Source organism: Hemibagrus wyckioides, linkage group LG29 (assembly GCF_019097595.1).
Source record: "Hemibagrus wyckioides isolate EC202008001 linkage group LG29, SWU_Hwy_1.0, whole genome shotgun sequence".
NCBI classification, from domain to species: Eukaryota; Metazoa; Chordata; class Actinopteri; order Siluriformes; family Bagridae; genus Hemibagrus; species Hemibagrus wyckioides.
The window spans coordinates 3276078-3293266 of NC_080738.1; the positions used below are offsets into that span (position 1 = coordinate 3276078).

Sequence of the window (17189 nt, forward strand, 5' to 3'; positions counted from 1 at the left end):
CTGAACCCCTGAGTGTGTGTGTGTGTGTGTTTGTGTGTGTGTTTGTGTGCGTGTACGTGCACCAGTGTTCCCTTTCGAGGCCTTTGTGCCGACCCTGAATAAAACTGGACACAAACACGCAGGAATGAGGAAGAGGACAGTAAACACACACACACACACACACACAAAAAGAAATTGTGGGGACAGTCCAGGAGGCTGAAACAGAGAGAGATGGAATGAAAGAACTGAACAGAATTGAACCGAATCAAATACAGATGAATCAAATGGAATCGATTCAAATTTAACTGAATCAAATGACTCCAAAGTGATTCTTGTTTACTGTATTGAATGGAATTGAACCAAATTGAATTGAACTGCAACAAATTGATTCAAAACGAACTCGTTACATAGGATCAGACTGAATCAAGCGTATGTGTGTGTGTGTGTGTGTGTGATATGGAAGTGAATCAGAAAGAAAGACTGTTAAACAAAGAAAAGAACACAGGGATTTTATAGTGTCGATTTGGGTTTTGGGTTCAGTCTGACGTCTAAGCGACTCACCAGTCCATGTGCTGTTATTTATACATCTCTAGTGACATCATTCTCGCAGACGTTTGGCGCTAAATTCAGCAAGAGCGATCAGCTGTCCTTATAAATCATCGGGCACTACTGTAAACATGACACACACACAAGCACGAAGCCATCTGACCTCAGATTATACATTCAACAAAATATAACACTACACCGTTTCCCTCATAAATCCCAGGCTACGTCATTAGCATTACGTGAAACTGGATGGCTGATGTGATGTCCTAGCCAGGAAAAGCTTTCAGACCGGTGTTGAGTGTCCCGTAGGTGATGAAGCCGCGGCGGCTTTTGAAGTGGCTGATTAAAAAGGTCAAGGTCCTTCACAGGCCACGCATGACTGGGCTATCTTGCGATGATGGGAATATGTTCCGTCTGTGTAACCAGTGTCCCGCTGCAGCGTTTTTGTTTTTCAGGATTTTAAAAAGAAACTTATATAAGAAAATATTTGAATTGTTTTTGCTAATTGTAATCCGTGATAGCAACCTAAACAAACAGTAGCTACGACTTTCTGTGAAAATAAGTGAAAAGTTCAACATTTTAAAAGACTAAACCTTATGTTATCTCCAAAGTCAACTCACAGAACGTATTTCTCACATAGCTATCACTAGCTAGATTTTATTCTTCTTATTCTGAATATTTTGCTTTCTAAATCTGATTCCAAAGAAGAAACATCATGTTAGCACGAATCTCACTTCCCTCACATTCCAAATGTGCTAGCTATTACATCTCTACCTAGCTATTACTATCTAACAAAGCCTGATTTTTAGCACTAATGCATTTTTCTTCTGTAACGTAAAGAGTAAAAGAGTTTGGACATTTTTGTGTGACATGGAAATATCATTTGCTTCCAGTAGTGGCTAATGTAAGTCCCCTTCTGTACACTTTTCTGGCTGCGAGATTCAGAATCTTTAAGCTTTGCATGTGGTTTTCTTGGCTTTGTGCTAGTTTTTAACACTGTGACTAAGAAAATGAGTCTGAATAATGATATTGCTAATTTTCTGAAGAAACATGGATGAAAGAGAGAGTAGCTGATTAAAGTTGATTGAAACAGCAGCAATTAAACGGAAAAATCTGGACATTTTTGACTAGCTACAGGAAAAGGTCAATGGATGTCATGCTATGAAATAGGAATTTCTTGTATTCATTTATTGACCAAATGTATGAGATTTTAGCCATCAGGGTTTACATTACTGAAACCTAAACATGCCAGGGTGCCAAAAAAACTAGAGAGGTTTGTGATGTCAGTGTATAACTATTTGAATCGGATTAGCTATCAGAGTGTACAGTGGACTCACCTCCATGAGGGCCGTCTGACTGAGCGCGAAAGCGAATAACAATTAGCCAAATAAGGCTTAACAGTAGCTTAGGCATCTCGTCATTAAAGTGCTTCAGGGTTATTTTTTGCAACAACAACCCCACACACACTCACACACACACACACACACGCAGGGAACGTGTCGACATGGTCACTCTGGGCTCGTCTCAACACCCAATCCATTATGAGAGTGAATTTCAGCTAAGTGTTCCTGGCTCTACAAGTGACAGGTTATAAAAAGGATCGGCAGCATGTCAACATATAAACACACACACACACACACAGTAAATTATATATTAAATTATAAATTAAGAAGCTTTGAGGTTACTCCAGAACAGTCAAAGACAGACCAGTAGCTTTCCACAAACCAGTAAAAGTGATTAAAATCATGAGAAAGCTAACACCTAAAGATAACACGAGATGAGATTAGCACTTCAGCTAGCTGGCCTGTTCTAGCTTATTTAAAAGACAAAACGATAATAGAATTGAGACAATGGAATTTTTCCTCCATACGACTGGTGCTGTGATTGAATTTTGCTAACACACCTCACTGGGTTCTGCTGTTGTTGAGAAATGATCTATCAGAACAACAACCCCAGACTCTTCTGTACTCTCCTGAACACTATATAATATTGTACTGTACTCTACAGTAAACTATGGTACTTCACTAAAACTTTTATACTATGCTATACTGTACGCTACCTCACTCCACAGTAAACCTCTTCACTACACTGTACTTAACTCTAAACTTATTATATAATACTCTGTACAATTTTATATTATGCTGTAAGATACTGTACTACAATCTAATCTATCACACTATACTACAAACTACGGTAAGCACACTGTAAACTATCATGTTACATTTATTACACTTCAAATGACTGTACTATACTTTAAACTACCACACTACACTGTACACTATTGGTCTCCATTCTAAACTACTGTACTACACTGTAAACTACCATACTATACTGTAAACTACTGTACTACACTCCAAACTACCATACTATACTGTAAACTACTGTACTACACTCCAAACTACCATACTATACTGTAAACTACTGTACTACACTCCAAACTACCATACTATACTGTAAACTACTGTACTACACTCCAAACTACCATACTATACTGTAAACTACTGTACTACACTCCAAACTACCATACTATACTGTAAACTACTGTACTACACTCCAAACTACCATACTATACTGTAAACTACTGTACTACACTCCAAACTACCATACTATACTGTAAACTACTGTACTACACTCCAAACTACCATACTATACTGTAAACTACTGTACTACACTCCAAACTACCATACTACACTGTACACTACTGTACCGCACTGTAAACTGCTGTATTACACTGTACACCACCGCACTACATTGTAAACTACCATTCTACATTCCAACCTTTGAACTACACTGTAACTATAGGGTAAACTACTGTATTACACTGTAAACTAACGTACTTTAAACTACTGTACTACACTGCAAACTACTATACTACACTAAACTACCGAACTACACTCTAAACTACTGTACTACACTGTAAACTACCATACCACACTGTAAACCAACATACTCTAAACTACTGTACTACACTGCAAACCAATGTACTACACTAAACTACTGAACTACACTCTAAACTACTGTACTACACTGTGAACTACCATACCACACTGTAAACCAACATACTCTAAACTACTGTACTACACTGCAAACCAATGTACTACACTAAACTACTGAACTACACTCTAAACTACTGTACTACACTGTAAACTACCATACCACACTGTAAACCAACATACTCTAAATTACCGTACTACACTGCAAACCACTGTACTACACTAAACTACTGAACTACACTCTAAACTACTGTACTACACTGTAAACTACCATACCACACTGTAAACCAACATACTCTAAACTACTGTACTACACTGCAAACTACTATACTACACTAAACTATCGAACTACACTCTAAACTACTGTACTACACTGTAAACTACCATACCACACTGTAAACCAACATACTCTAAATTACCGTACTACACTGCAAACCACTGTACTACACTAAACTATCGAACTACACTCTAAACTACTGTACTACACTGTAAACTACCATACCACACTGTAAACCAACATACTCTAAATTACCGTACTACACTGCAAACTACTATACTACACTAAACTATCGAACTACACTCTAAACTACTGTACTACACTGTAAACTACCATACCACACTGTAAACCAACATACTCTAAATTACCGTACTACACTGCAAACTACTATACTACACTAAACTATCGAACTACACTCTAAACTACTGTACTACACTGTAAACTACCATACCACACTGTAAACCAACATACTCTAAATTACCGTACTACACTGCAAACCACTGTACTACACTAAACTATCGAACTACACTCTAAACTACTGTACTACACTGTAAACTACCATACCACACTGTAAACCAACATACTCTAAATTACCGTACTACACTGCAAACTACTATACTACACTAAACTATCGAACTACACTCTAAACTACTGTACTACACTGTAAACTACCATACCACACTGTAAACCAACATACTCTAAATTACCCTACTACACTGCAAACCACTGTACTACACTAAACTACCGAACTACACTCTAAACTACTGTACTACACTAAACTATCGAACTACACTCTAAACTACTGTACTACACTGCAAACCAATGTACTACACTAAACTACCGAACTACACTCTAAACTACTGTACTACACTGTAAACTACCATACCACACTGTAAACCAACATACTCTAAACTACTGTACTACACTGCAAACTACTATACTACACTAAACTATCGAACTACACTCTAAACTACTGTACTACACTGTAAACTACTGCATTAACCTGTAAACTACTGTACTACACTCAAAACTACCATACAATAGTTTAACATGTAGTACGGTAGTGTACAGTATAGTACGTTAGTTTAGAATGCAGTACTGTAGTTTACAGTATAGTGTGGTAGCTTACACTATTGTATGGTAGCTTACAGTGTAGTACCGTAGTTTGTTAGTTAGTGCTACCACACTACACTACAAACTACTGTACTACATTCTAAACTACCACACTACACTACACACTGCTGTACTACACTGTAATCTTCTGTACAATATCAGGCTTTACTGTAAAGTACAGTACTGTAATGTACTAAAGATCTTTTCACCATTTCACCGAATCTTTCCGGACATTATTTTACAAAATAAAGGCGCTGTAACTGATAATTGCAGTTTTCCCATCACCTACATCAGCAAATATTTTAACACATCAGCAAACAGTTTTTTGCATCAAATCTCAAGTAGATGCTCCCTCCTGGTGTGTGTCTGTGTGTGTGTGTGTGTGTGTGTGTGTGTGCCTGTATATAATGAATCTGCAGTTTGTTCTGGCCCATTTACAACCGCTAAGCCCAGATTTTTCCAACCTGGGACATTAGCCAACTGTATACACACACACATACACACACACACTTCAGGGATTGTTATTATGGTATCAAACCTAGCAACATATTAGCTAGGATGTTTTAATGCTCACTTAAACACATCGGTAGTTATATTGTTAACAATAGATAACGATTTTATTCGAATGAACTATTTCACTCGGCTTACAGACTTTAGGAAACGGATAAAGAAGAAAACACTGGACATCAAGTCTGGATGGTGCACTAAATCTGAATAGTGACCTTTAGATAATGGCTGATGCCACAAGGGTTTCCCTTATACCCTTACATTTGCCGACACACACACACACACACACCTTACAGCACAACACAGATCTGATGATGCAGTGATAACAGATGTACAATGAGTTTCTGTGGCAGTGTACCACTGGAGTTTAGCAAAAAGAGGCTATTGTCTACACACACACACACAGGTAAGAGGAAATGAAAGTGTGTGTTCTTTCTCTCACACTCAGTGCTCCTTCGGCACCAGACAGAGGAGGTCAGCTTTTCCCCCGTCCCTACGTTACCTCATCCTGATCACACAGCTACTTCACAGTCAATTCCAGCTGTGTTGTCTGCTCACACAGCTGGAACGACTGCTGGAACAAACAAACTTTTCTGTACTGTTATAGAAAAATAATCAGTTTCAGGTTGGGACAGGTAACTGTTACATCACCCCATCATTTATTATTTTCACTTCATCAAGTGTTTTATTCCTTACATCATGTGGAAACCTGGGCTACAGTATGTTTCTGCCATTTTCCGGCAGATACCAAACCTTATCTGGTCATTTTGTTAGCAGCTATGACTGAATGGTGATATATTTCCTCAGATTTTTTTTTTTGTTTAAATAAACTCAGCATCCTTTAAACCAAATACCTTCGTGTTTATTGCAGTATTCTACTAAAAATACATCATTTACATATTAATTTTTATTGCTGTGTTTTTTCCCCCCTGTGGCTTGCTAATATGTTAACTGACACCTCAGTGAGGCTCGCGTGCACGTCGGACTTCAAGCGCGCGCGCTCACATCCCATCCCATCACATACAGCACGAGCTCCCAGTTTGGCGCGAGATATTTATATTTTTGTTGTTGTTGTTGTTGTTAATAGTAGAGATTAAACACGAGGTATGATAATTATCCAGGCTTTAATGATAACCTTCCTTCTGTCTCGGGTTTCGGTTAAAGCGGATTAAAGAGAGGTAAACCAAACAAATTGCTGACAGGACGGGTTGTGTCCCGAACCGCGTTCTACACTAAAATAGTAGACTATGTCTAATTAGCGTCAAAATACCGCGGTTAATTATATCCCTAACTATATATATATAGTTAATTATATCCCTCGAAATGGCTATATGAGAGGGAATAAATTGTCAGGTAGCAGTGAATAAGGGTGTTATATAAACGACATTAAAAACTTAGCAAGTATGCTACGGTTGCGATAGCCTGCTATTTAGGCATACTATAGCTATTTAGTGTTCAGGTTGTGGTTTGGGATCGAGCCGTAACCAGCTCGCTAAGTTCTGTCAATCACGGCGAGGCTTTCCCGGTTACCATGACAACCCGACCACTGCATGTGGCCGCGTACCAAATCGCACACTCCCACACTACACAGAGCCTCCTCGACAGCATGGCGCACTTCTTTTGACATAGTAATTTAGTGTCGTTCAGCGACTACACCACGCGATTTGGGACGAAGCCCACGGTGCTGCTTACCTCCGGTAATTTACGCCGCAGAAGTGGCCTCGAGCTCTCCAGTCTAACGGCGGCCACGAGACCCGGTTTCGCCTGCAAGGCTATATATATACATCTATATAACTGTAAATATAATGAATAAGTATAAAGTCCATGAAAGAGTGGAGAAAAAAGAAAGAATCCGGGCTCGTGCTGAGGTGCACCTGCTCACGCGCTCTTTAAACAATAATAAAAAAAATGCAGTCGCAGAGGTGAGCGCGCGCCTGAGTGAACCTCCCTCTCGGTTCGGCGGCGGCTCGCGCCTACTGTGTGAGTCGGCTTTGCGGTACCCCGGTCCTCTTTTTTTGTTTTTTTGCACGCGAGAGGAAACGCCTCTCTTTTAGCCGAGAGAGAAAGAGTCTGTGTCAGAGTGAGAGAGAGAGAGAGAGAGAGAGAGAGAGAGAGAGAGAGAGAGAAAGAGAGAGAGAGAGTATTCAAGTCTCGCACGCGCTCGACGAGACGAGATGCCGGCGCGCGCGCCCGCGCTGAAGTTTAGCGGGGGAGGGATGAGGGGATTTTTTTTTTAAATCATGTAAGCTCATGGCTTTTGTGTCTAAACCTTCATTTTCTCCTCGCGTGCTTGAAAGCGTCAGCATTTCAAGAAACGCACCGGTCACGCGCAGGTTTCAACAGACGACAAAGGATAAAACACCGCATTGCGATGATACTGATCACAACATGCGATATTATATGAAAGAGTTTGGTTCATTTTTTTTTGCATTTGGTGGCTCTTACTGAATATCGGCACTACGAAAATATCAGCAAAATATCACAATATCAATTAGTGAACGATTTACTGCACATCCCTTCATGATCATTACAATAGTTTCTTTCCCCTGTTCAGGGTGAGGTCTCTGTGGATCTGTCTATCCAGGGATGCTAGGTGGGAATATACCCTGATCACATTGCAGCACACATTCACACACACACACACACACACACACACACACACACACACACACACACACACACACCTAACCAGTTCACACTCCATCCAGCATGTTTTGTGGAAGGTGGGAAGAAACTGAAGAACCCTGAGGAAAACCCACACAGATTAGCAAAGCAAGCTAACTGTACTATCCAGTTACCCTCTTCAGACAGAAACATCAACAAGCCAGTCCAAACCTTTCCTAACTTTTATTTCTTCACAGATTGACAGCGTTAAGCTAATTAGTACCTATCCTGCATCACTTGCTAGCACACACTTACGCTAAGATGAACAAACTCCTTCACAGTTATGATGTCTTAAGTGCAATATGAATAGTGTCACGAGTCTAATCGATGACGAGGGAAAATTGATGTCATCTTGAAAGCAGTAATTATCCGAATCAATTATTTATTATCCAGTAAATACACTCAGCTAGCTCTCTCTCTCTCTCTCTCTTTATTATATTATTTACAGGCTACACATTGGGCTTCCCTTCTCGCTCTGACCCACATAACGCAAACCTTGCATCAGCAACTGCAGCCTCGCAATAAAGCATGTCAGAAACACACACCGGGAAACACTCACATCTCTGCTACACTAAGCATTTTGTCTCTGAGACAGGTACCATGCATTAACCTGACAAGAAACACGCCTGAGAAACGATTTTCGGAAACTGGGATGTGCTTATTCGCTTTTGTCTGGTTACCAGATTGGAGGAGATACCACTTTAAGCGCTAATTATTTGATTAGTTGTTAGCGAATTGAGAAGGTAAAACGTATGGAGTCTCTCATGGAACACTGGGTGTGAAGAGAACAAGCATTTCTAATAAAGATGAATATTTAGCATAAGCTCAAGTCTATAACTAGCTAAAGCCCTTTCTCAACACAAAACCTGGACCCATGAATGTCTCAGATTCCTGTTTTGGCTTGACAGGTGTGTAAACGTACTGTCGCTGTGGTCCGTCCTCCTCACACCTGGACGTATCGTTCATTTCAGCTCACCGCGGATGTACAGAGTGATTATTTGAGTTAACCTTGGTTTTGTATTGTACAGAATGATTACTAGGCAAATTACTTTACAAATGGAAATGAGATTCTGTTTAATTTGTTGAGCCACTGGACTCGGATTTGTTTTGGACCAACGGATTTGTTTCACCAAAATGTACAATATATTAGCAAGACATGCTACAGAGAGCACTCAAGCACTTTTTATGATTATTTTAACAAATGCTTTTCAGATAGACTTCATTAGATTCCAGTTAGTGATAGTGGTGTAGGGGGAAATAAGTGGAACTGGCAACTTGTGTGTGTGGAAAGTCATGTTTCATGGCTCCAGTTTTACATTTGGATATAATTAGAGTCATAAATTAATCACTTTCAGGTGAATGAGTAGACTTAGCCACTGATTTTGCTTCCATGAAAATATACAAGGCTGTCTGAGGACCTACCTTCACCTCCACAACTGACTAAATGGTTCAGTCCATTCTTTTAATGCGGCTAAGTTGCTAATATGAGCATAAGAATGCAAAGACAGAAAGCAACATGAAAGAAATCTATGTTGTATTTTATTAGATGAAAGTCTAGTGTTTCTGTCCCTAACCACATGCTAGAGAAAGTTTAGCATTCTCAAACCCATGGCTTTAATAGCTTTAAGAATTAGCATAGTGCTAATTGATCCTAAAAAATTAGTATACACATTTTACACAGTGACAAGAGTGCTACATTAACGCTATCGCGCACTGGATTGTGTCATCGCAAATCAGCCGGACGGATTTAGCATTCGAGTGCGAGATCAAAGACGGCCAAATATAACCCGAGCGGTGCTGATTGCTGACCTTTCCACTGGAATACACCCACGTGTGAGGCTGGACTGTCTGGTATGTGGAGCTCTGATAGCTGAAGGAGCAGGTTGAAGAGGAGGAGGTGAGCTCTGACCTCCGAGAAGACCAAAGACGGACGAAGGCTAAAATAAAACACTAACCGCCGTGTCGAGCTGCCTGTAATGAAAGTCTGTGGAGAAAATCATTAAAGCTAGCTAGCACAAAAAGGACCTGTCTTTGAAGAATGTCAGCATATATTAAAACGGTGTTAGCATATAAACAATCTAGCATATTGTTTAGTCACACAGCTGAGTCTTTAAGACGACCGGAAGCTAGCATGAAATATAACGTTAGCTAACATGATGTGTAAGTGAGTCTGTTAACTACGCAGCTAAATAATCATCGCTAAAGCTAGGTCACTTGGGTTAACCTGCTACTGGGAAAAAAAGCTGTTTAGTTAGTTTGCAAGATAATCATACATGTCTAGCTTGCTAACAACGACCAAAAGTCCAAATATTTACTTCAATATTTATGCTAGGAAAGTTACAGATATGGTCAAAGATGATTTTAAGAGGCTCTGGTTGATTTTTTTTTAAAAACTGAACAGATTGAATTTCTGCACTTCATGCCTCTGAGGTTGCCAGATCTTTCTTGATCTTGAACTTGCCTTAGAACTTAAAAAAGGGATAGAAAATGCTGAGTGAAATTGTTTGTTTTTTCCCCTGTGCTTTCACATATCATATGATGTAAGAAAAGCAAGCTACAATTTTAAAAAATGAAAAAGATTTAGATGTTATGACTGAAAGGAAATGAAAGGAAAGGAATGAAAGGATTTCGAAAATATAGACTAGCGCTTGATCCAGGGCCTCTGATTATTTAATATTTCATACATTTAGTCTTTCATGTGGAAATCTCTTGTATTTCCTGAGGTAAATATTTCCCTATGTTTGAATAGAAATGCGAACACAAGTTGAAGTCATGGTGTAGCAGCTATACGTTACCTAGCTAGCTTCACGTATGAGGTAGATACTCAACTATTAAAAAAAATATAATGAATAGCTTAATAGCATAGGGAGCTTTGAGATCACACACACACACACACAGACACACACACAAACACTGAGCTTTATCACACCAGCCAGTGGTGAAGTCATGCACAGGTTTCTAATTTTCTCACACACACAAACCTCTAAAAATACCGTACAGTGTTCTTAATAGCCTTCTTAAGCCCCATCTGTCTTCTGTTCTCTCACTCTTACAAACACACACACACACACACACACACAGTGAGTGGCAGAGAGTGACACAGGCCGGAAAAAATAACTGCGTTATCAACAGCTCCTGTCCGCACACTCGTCACTTCTAGAAAGTTCCGCGTGAGCGTCAATAAAAAAAGGCCTAAGGTTATCAGTCTGCCTAGCGTTAGCCACCTAGCATTCCAGACATGAATCTAACACAAGGTCATGACACTAACCAAGTCCCTAGCTTTGATTTTTATATAAAATATCATACAGTTCGTGTTTTATTTTTAGCATAGGTGAATATTTGTTTATATATCATATGATGCTAAGTGAAATCTGTGAGGATTTGTGAGACAGATATCTTTTGTAACTTGTTATTTATGCTAGCTGTGTTAATCTACAATTTCTCTCAAATTTGAGCGGGAAACATTTCAGGAAAATGTCCATGTGGTGAAGTCTTTCTGCTCGGCAGCCATCTTGGCACGGCTTCACAACGCTGACGGAAGAATCATGAGTGATTATATCGCTAATCACAGCTAGCTGACTAGCTGAATGAGGACAAAAGACAAACATGGAGGCATCTGTCATGGTTTTTGTTGGTCTGTTTTTGGTGGTTCGCTTCAACCGCCTCAAGTAATTGTCACGTTACTTCCTGTTGCTACGTTTGTGATGCTAAAGAAACAGATGTGGTTATTGGTTATTGATGTATAACATAGACCTTCGTAGAACTAGAGTGATGTAATTAGCTTAGCTCATTTGAGGCTATGTATAGAGCTCACACACACACTCACACACACACACACACACTCACACACACACACACAGCTGAGGTGTCATGCTGCAACACTTTTTCTTGCTAACATACGTTAACACAGCGGTGCATCAGCACAGAACTTACACACAGACACACACACAGACACACACACACACAGAGCAGGATAGGAATAGAAGGTTTCTCACCTGCATGAAGTCACACAGTCTTTCATAGGCTTGTGTGAGAGAATGAAAGAATCATTGACACCTCAAGAGAACAAGGTGTGTGTGTGTGTGTGTGTGAAGATTTTCACATTCACAAAAAGGCTAAATTCACCTCAGCACAATAACAAAATCATAACCATTAGCTATTAGCGCTACACACACACACACACTTTGTTCTCTATCAAAGTGCTGGGGCCATTTTTCCTGAAGGCTCTAATTCTATTCACTTCACTGTGAAAAAACTGCACAGTCATCCTCCCCAACATGGCGGCTAAAATCCAGCTTTCCTCCAGCCTGTAACTGCGATGATGTCCATCTCCTCAGGGTCTTCATCTCCCAGTTGGGGTGTCGCGTGTGTGTTATGCTAGCTAGCTATGTAGCTCTTTTGTTGTTTTAGTGATACTAGAACTAGCATGCTAGTGTGTGTGTTTAGGCATTTATCTTTAGCCCTCATGCTTACGTTAGCCAGTTCATTAGCTACGTTATCACAAAACGTTATGCATTAACATTAACATTAACAGAGAAAAAAAAAAAGGTAGTTTTTTTTTTTTTTCAATTTTTACGATGGATGTGTGATGACCTTCACGTTAAAAGTGCGGTAACTATGTGGATGAGTTTAGCTCCTGGGAGCAAATCTGTGAGCTTAAGAGAAGCCATTTATTTTTAGCCGGTGTGACCTGCAGGTTAACGCATCCGACGTGACCTGGGGGTTGAAGGTCAACGTGTCCGATGTCATTAATGTCCGAAGTCTATTTATGCAGTCAGGCACTGTGGCTCTGTCTGAACCGCTAGCTTTCATGACTAGCCGTGGTTCTGTTCCTGTTCCTATAGCATACCACATAGCTTAGCTCTTTCTGTCAAGCAAACCGCTAAGATTAGAACTGTAACATCTGGGCTATATCCTGAACTATTTCTCTCTTCCTTTTAACCTTCCTCACACTAAATCTTGTCCTCCTGCCTCTTCATCAGGCGCCGGAGGTTGACCTTCGACCCGCCGTTACTCTGCGATAAAACTGAACTTGGTGGAACGCCCGAGACCTAACCTGCCCCGAAAGAGCTCCTTTTCCGATTGGAATGTGTGGGAAGACATTCTTATTTTAATACTCCGCATTCTTCTCATCACTCCCTCATTTTTTTTTCCTATTCTTGGGCATGAATCCGACAGTCATGTGTGTGCCTCCTTTTGAAATTTGCACAGCTGCAGCCATAGAAGGCGAAGCTAATGGGAGAGGAAGTGCTTGCAGATTTTCCCAGATTTCAAGCGTAGCAGATGTATAAGCCCCATTAACATGGACTCACGGTGATTCACAGCACTGCATAATTGCTAGCAAGGTTTAACGACGTAGCACGTAGCTTTAGTGCCACTTTTTGTTGTGTTCCTTCTGACAACTGGCTGACTCGAGTCGAGGGAGACTTCAGTGGAACAATAAACACCTGCACGGAGACTAAGAAAGATCCATTTCAACGAGCCATTACTTAATTACTCGCCTCAGGAAAAGCTGTAACCTTCCCGGGATTAGTATGTGTGTGTGTTACATACAGTGTCTGTAGCAGATCGTAGCCAATTATCACATCGATTACACATTTCCTCAGCTGTTATGCGTGGTGTTTGATATAACGATCGTATTCCTGCCCTTGGTGTTGGGTCGGTCTGTGTGGGGTTAGATTAATCTGCTGTGAAGTACAAAGATGTTATGTTAGGTTTTTGGCCTTAGGTTCATGCTGCACGGATTGCCATGTGTGTGATGTTGGTGTCTTCCTACCGTGTTTGGTATTGGGTTCATCCTGGTGTGTTTTGGTTTAGGGTGGATTGAGCTCTACTTGTTGATGGGTTCATAATTGATTGTTGGCCTGAGGTTCATCCTGTTTGGCTTGATCCTGCTGTGATTAGTATTTGGCATTGGATGCTTCCTGCTGTGTTTTTATAATGGGTTCACCTTCCTGTGTACTGGGTTGAGTTGATAACTTTTTTTTTTTGGTTGTCCTGTTTCGTGTTGAATTAATCATGTTATTTTTGGCTAATGCTAATGTGTCTGGTATTTGGTTCATCTTGATTTGTTTGGGGTGAAGGTGATGTGCTTTGTGTTAGATTGGATTTATTTTTGGACTGCATGTTTGGAATTGGTTTAATTGCACTGTGAGGTATTGTGGTGCATACTGACCTGTTTGGTGTTGGGTTGAGGCTACTGTCTTTGATGTTGGGTTTACCCTCCTGTGTTTTGTGTTGAGTTGACAATTTGTTGTTTCTTTCATCCTACTGTGTTTGAAATGGGCTTGCCTACCCGTGTTTTGTGTTGCATCGATAATTTGTTATTTCTTTGATCCTGGTGTGTTTGGTAAAGGGTTCGTCCTCCTGTGTATTGTGTTGAGTTGATAATTTGTTGTTTCTTTGGTCCTGCTGTGTTTGATAACAGGTTTATCTTCCTGTGCTTTGTGTTGAGTTGATTGTGCTGTGTTTGGTTGATGCTACTGTGTTTGGTATTGGGTTCATCTTGGTTTGTTTGGGGTGATGGTGGTGGTGGTTCGTCCTGCTGTGTTTTATGTTGAGTTAATAATTTGTTGTTTCTTTGTTCCTGCTATGTTTGGTAATGGGCTTGTTCTCTTGTCTTCTGTGTTGAGTTGTTAATTAGTTGTTTCTTTGATCTTTCTGTATTTGGTATGTATTTATCCTCCTGTGTCCTGTGTTGAGTTGATAATTTGTTGTTTCTTTCATCCTACTGTGTTTGGTAATGGGTTTGTCCTCCTGTGTTCTGTTTGATCGTGCTGTGTTTGGTTGATGTTACTGTGTTTGAAATTGGGTTCATCTTGGTTTGTTTGGGGTGATGGTGCTGTATTTAGTGTCAGACTGGGTTGACTATTGGACTCATGCTGCATGTTTGGAACTGGTTTAATTGTTTGGTATTGTGGTGCATTCTGACCTGTTTGGTGTTGGGTTCATCCTCTGTGTTTGGTGTTGAGTTGATCACAGCGTTTGGTATTGGGCTCATCCTGGCATGTTTGGTGTTAGGTTAATCCTGCTGTGTTAGGTGAATAAATTTACTGCTGTACTCGGTTGCTGGGTTTGGTGGCTAGATTTGGCTGTGTTTGGTATATTAATCAGCTGTGTTTGGCATGTGCCTGTTATTTCATGCTGGTTCACACTGATAAAGTATTGATGCTACACAATGCATGTCAGCAAGCAGTCCAGGCAAAACGTATTGTTCCCTCTCATATCGAACACGCCTGCCCAATCAATTCCCGGAAGTCATCCGAATGACATTTTAACCCACTGATTAATGAGTCATGTTTAATTAGACCGGACGAAGTGTAAATCAATAATGGGCCATTGCTTCATTTGTAAATTAAAAGGAACAGTTGAAACAATGAGGAAGTAAGCAGCTTGTGCATGCAAGCAAGACATTCTAGCAGCTAATTCCCAAGATAGCTAGCTATGTGTTCATTTTCTCCAGCGACTGGTCCTCACCGGAATGCTAACCAGCTAGCTATTTTATTTATTAGTGTTAATTTATTAGCTGACGTTACAGCCCATGGAGCCATTATCTAACTGTCTAGAGTCAGTACTTTATTACACAGTGTTATTGTAAGTTAGATTTTTCTATCACCAGTTTATCTCTCTCTTTCTCTCTCACACACACACACACACACACGCACGGTATGACCTCCACACACAAATTATCAGTGTAGTACAGGTAAGACTTGCTATTGCAGTAGATTATAATCAAATACAATCTGAAACACGCACACACACACACACACACAAAGGCCTGGGTTTACCAGTGTTTTCCAGTGGCAAAGGCATTAAAATCTGCGTGTGTGTGTGTGTGTGTGTGTTCATGTGCATACTATAATGATTTTATCCTGCTGCTGTGCTTGGACTTGGTTAATCTGTCAATATAAATAGACCCCTGCTTTTACTCCAACACACACACAAAGCAAATTATAATGCCTTTGCTGCTGCTGCTGTGTGTGTGTGTGTGTGTTTATAAGGACAAAGAGACAGAAAATAAAGAGGGGAGACATCGGATGTGATGGTTAATCTAAAAAAATTCTAACCACACACACAGACACAGCGAAATGTTTGAAGATGACTCACTGAACCCCATGTGTCATTCCACTCTCACTTCCTGCTGCTGTTGCTAGGTGACGACACAGAAGACCTGGAAATATGTGTGTGTGTGTTAGAACTTTTCTGATTTAATTATGTTACCCCTCATTATTGCCCCCTTGCACACTATGTCTAACATCGTTAGACATGAGCACACAGATGTGGTCGCGTCCCAAACCGCACCTTATTCACCATGTGGTCTGTGTATTGCCTTGATCCAGCAAGAGGGCATTTTGGGTAGCAGTTTATGACTGTGGTGCATTGTGGGATATAAAGAGTGCCAGATAATCTGCTCTGTGCTTTAAGGCAAAATGGCACTCTGCCAATACAATGCACTATAGAGTGGCTAGGGTTTAGAATCAGCATTAGCACATCCGACATAATGCCACAGAGAGACGGTCATTTTGGAGTCCTACAGCGACCTCTGCAGTTCATTATCAATTTACACACAAGCATTTGATAAGCTTTAATGCTTTTGAGAATGCACTTTAAAGTGAATCAGTGGATCCTGAGTGAATCAGTGTGATTCATTGTACACTTGGTGCATCTTGCTGTAACTTATGCTTAATGCATTCAAATCTAACCAGAGTATGTCAAGTGAATCAAAATGAATCACTGTTTACTTAGTGAATCACTAGAAATCAGTGTATACTTAGTCAATCAAAATTAATCATTCTATGATCAGTGAATCAAAACTAATCACTGTATGCCAATTGAATAAAAAGAATCATGGTATACTTAGTGAATCACTGGGAATCAGTGTATGCTTAGTTAATCAAAATGAATCATTCTATGATCAGTGAATCAGAACGAATCACTGTATGCCAAGTGAATCACTGGGAATCAGTGTATGCTTAGTTAATCAAAATGAATCATTCTATGATCAGGGGAAAAAACGATTCACTGTATGCCAAGTGAATCAAAATGAATCTCTGTATACTCAGTGAATCACTGGGAATCAGTTTATGCCTTGTTAATCAAAAATGAAGCAT

At 40.1% G+C, this 17189-nt stretch overlaps 1 protein-coding gene across 13 annotated transcripts in view; it reads right to left on the bottom strand.

Moving 5' to 3' along the window:
* sorbs2a (sorbin and SH3 domain containing 2a) overlaps positions 1 to 7517 on the bottom strand; it is a 44357-nt gene extending 36840 nt beyond the window's left edge. For 6 of the 13 annotated variants that reach the window (XM_058384709.1, XM_058384707.1, XM_058384706.1 and 3 more), the window contains exon 1: positions 7108 to 7516. The gene's annotated coding sequence lies outside the window, so the exon portion shown is untranslated. Of the gene's footprint in view, positions 1 to 7107 lie in introns of all 13 variants that reach the window. The other 7 variants (XM_058384701.1, XM_058384699.1, XM_058384711.1 and 4 more) reach the window with 5 other exon arrangements.
* Positions 7518 to 17189: the final 9672 nt, after the last annotated feature.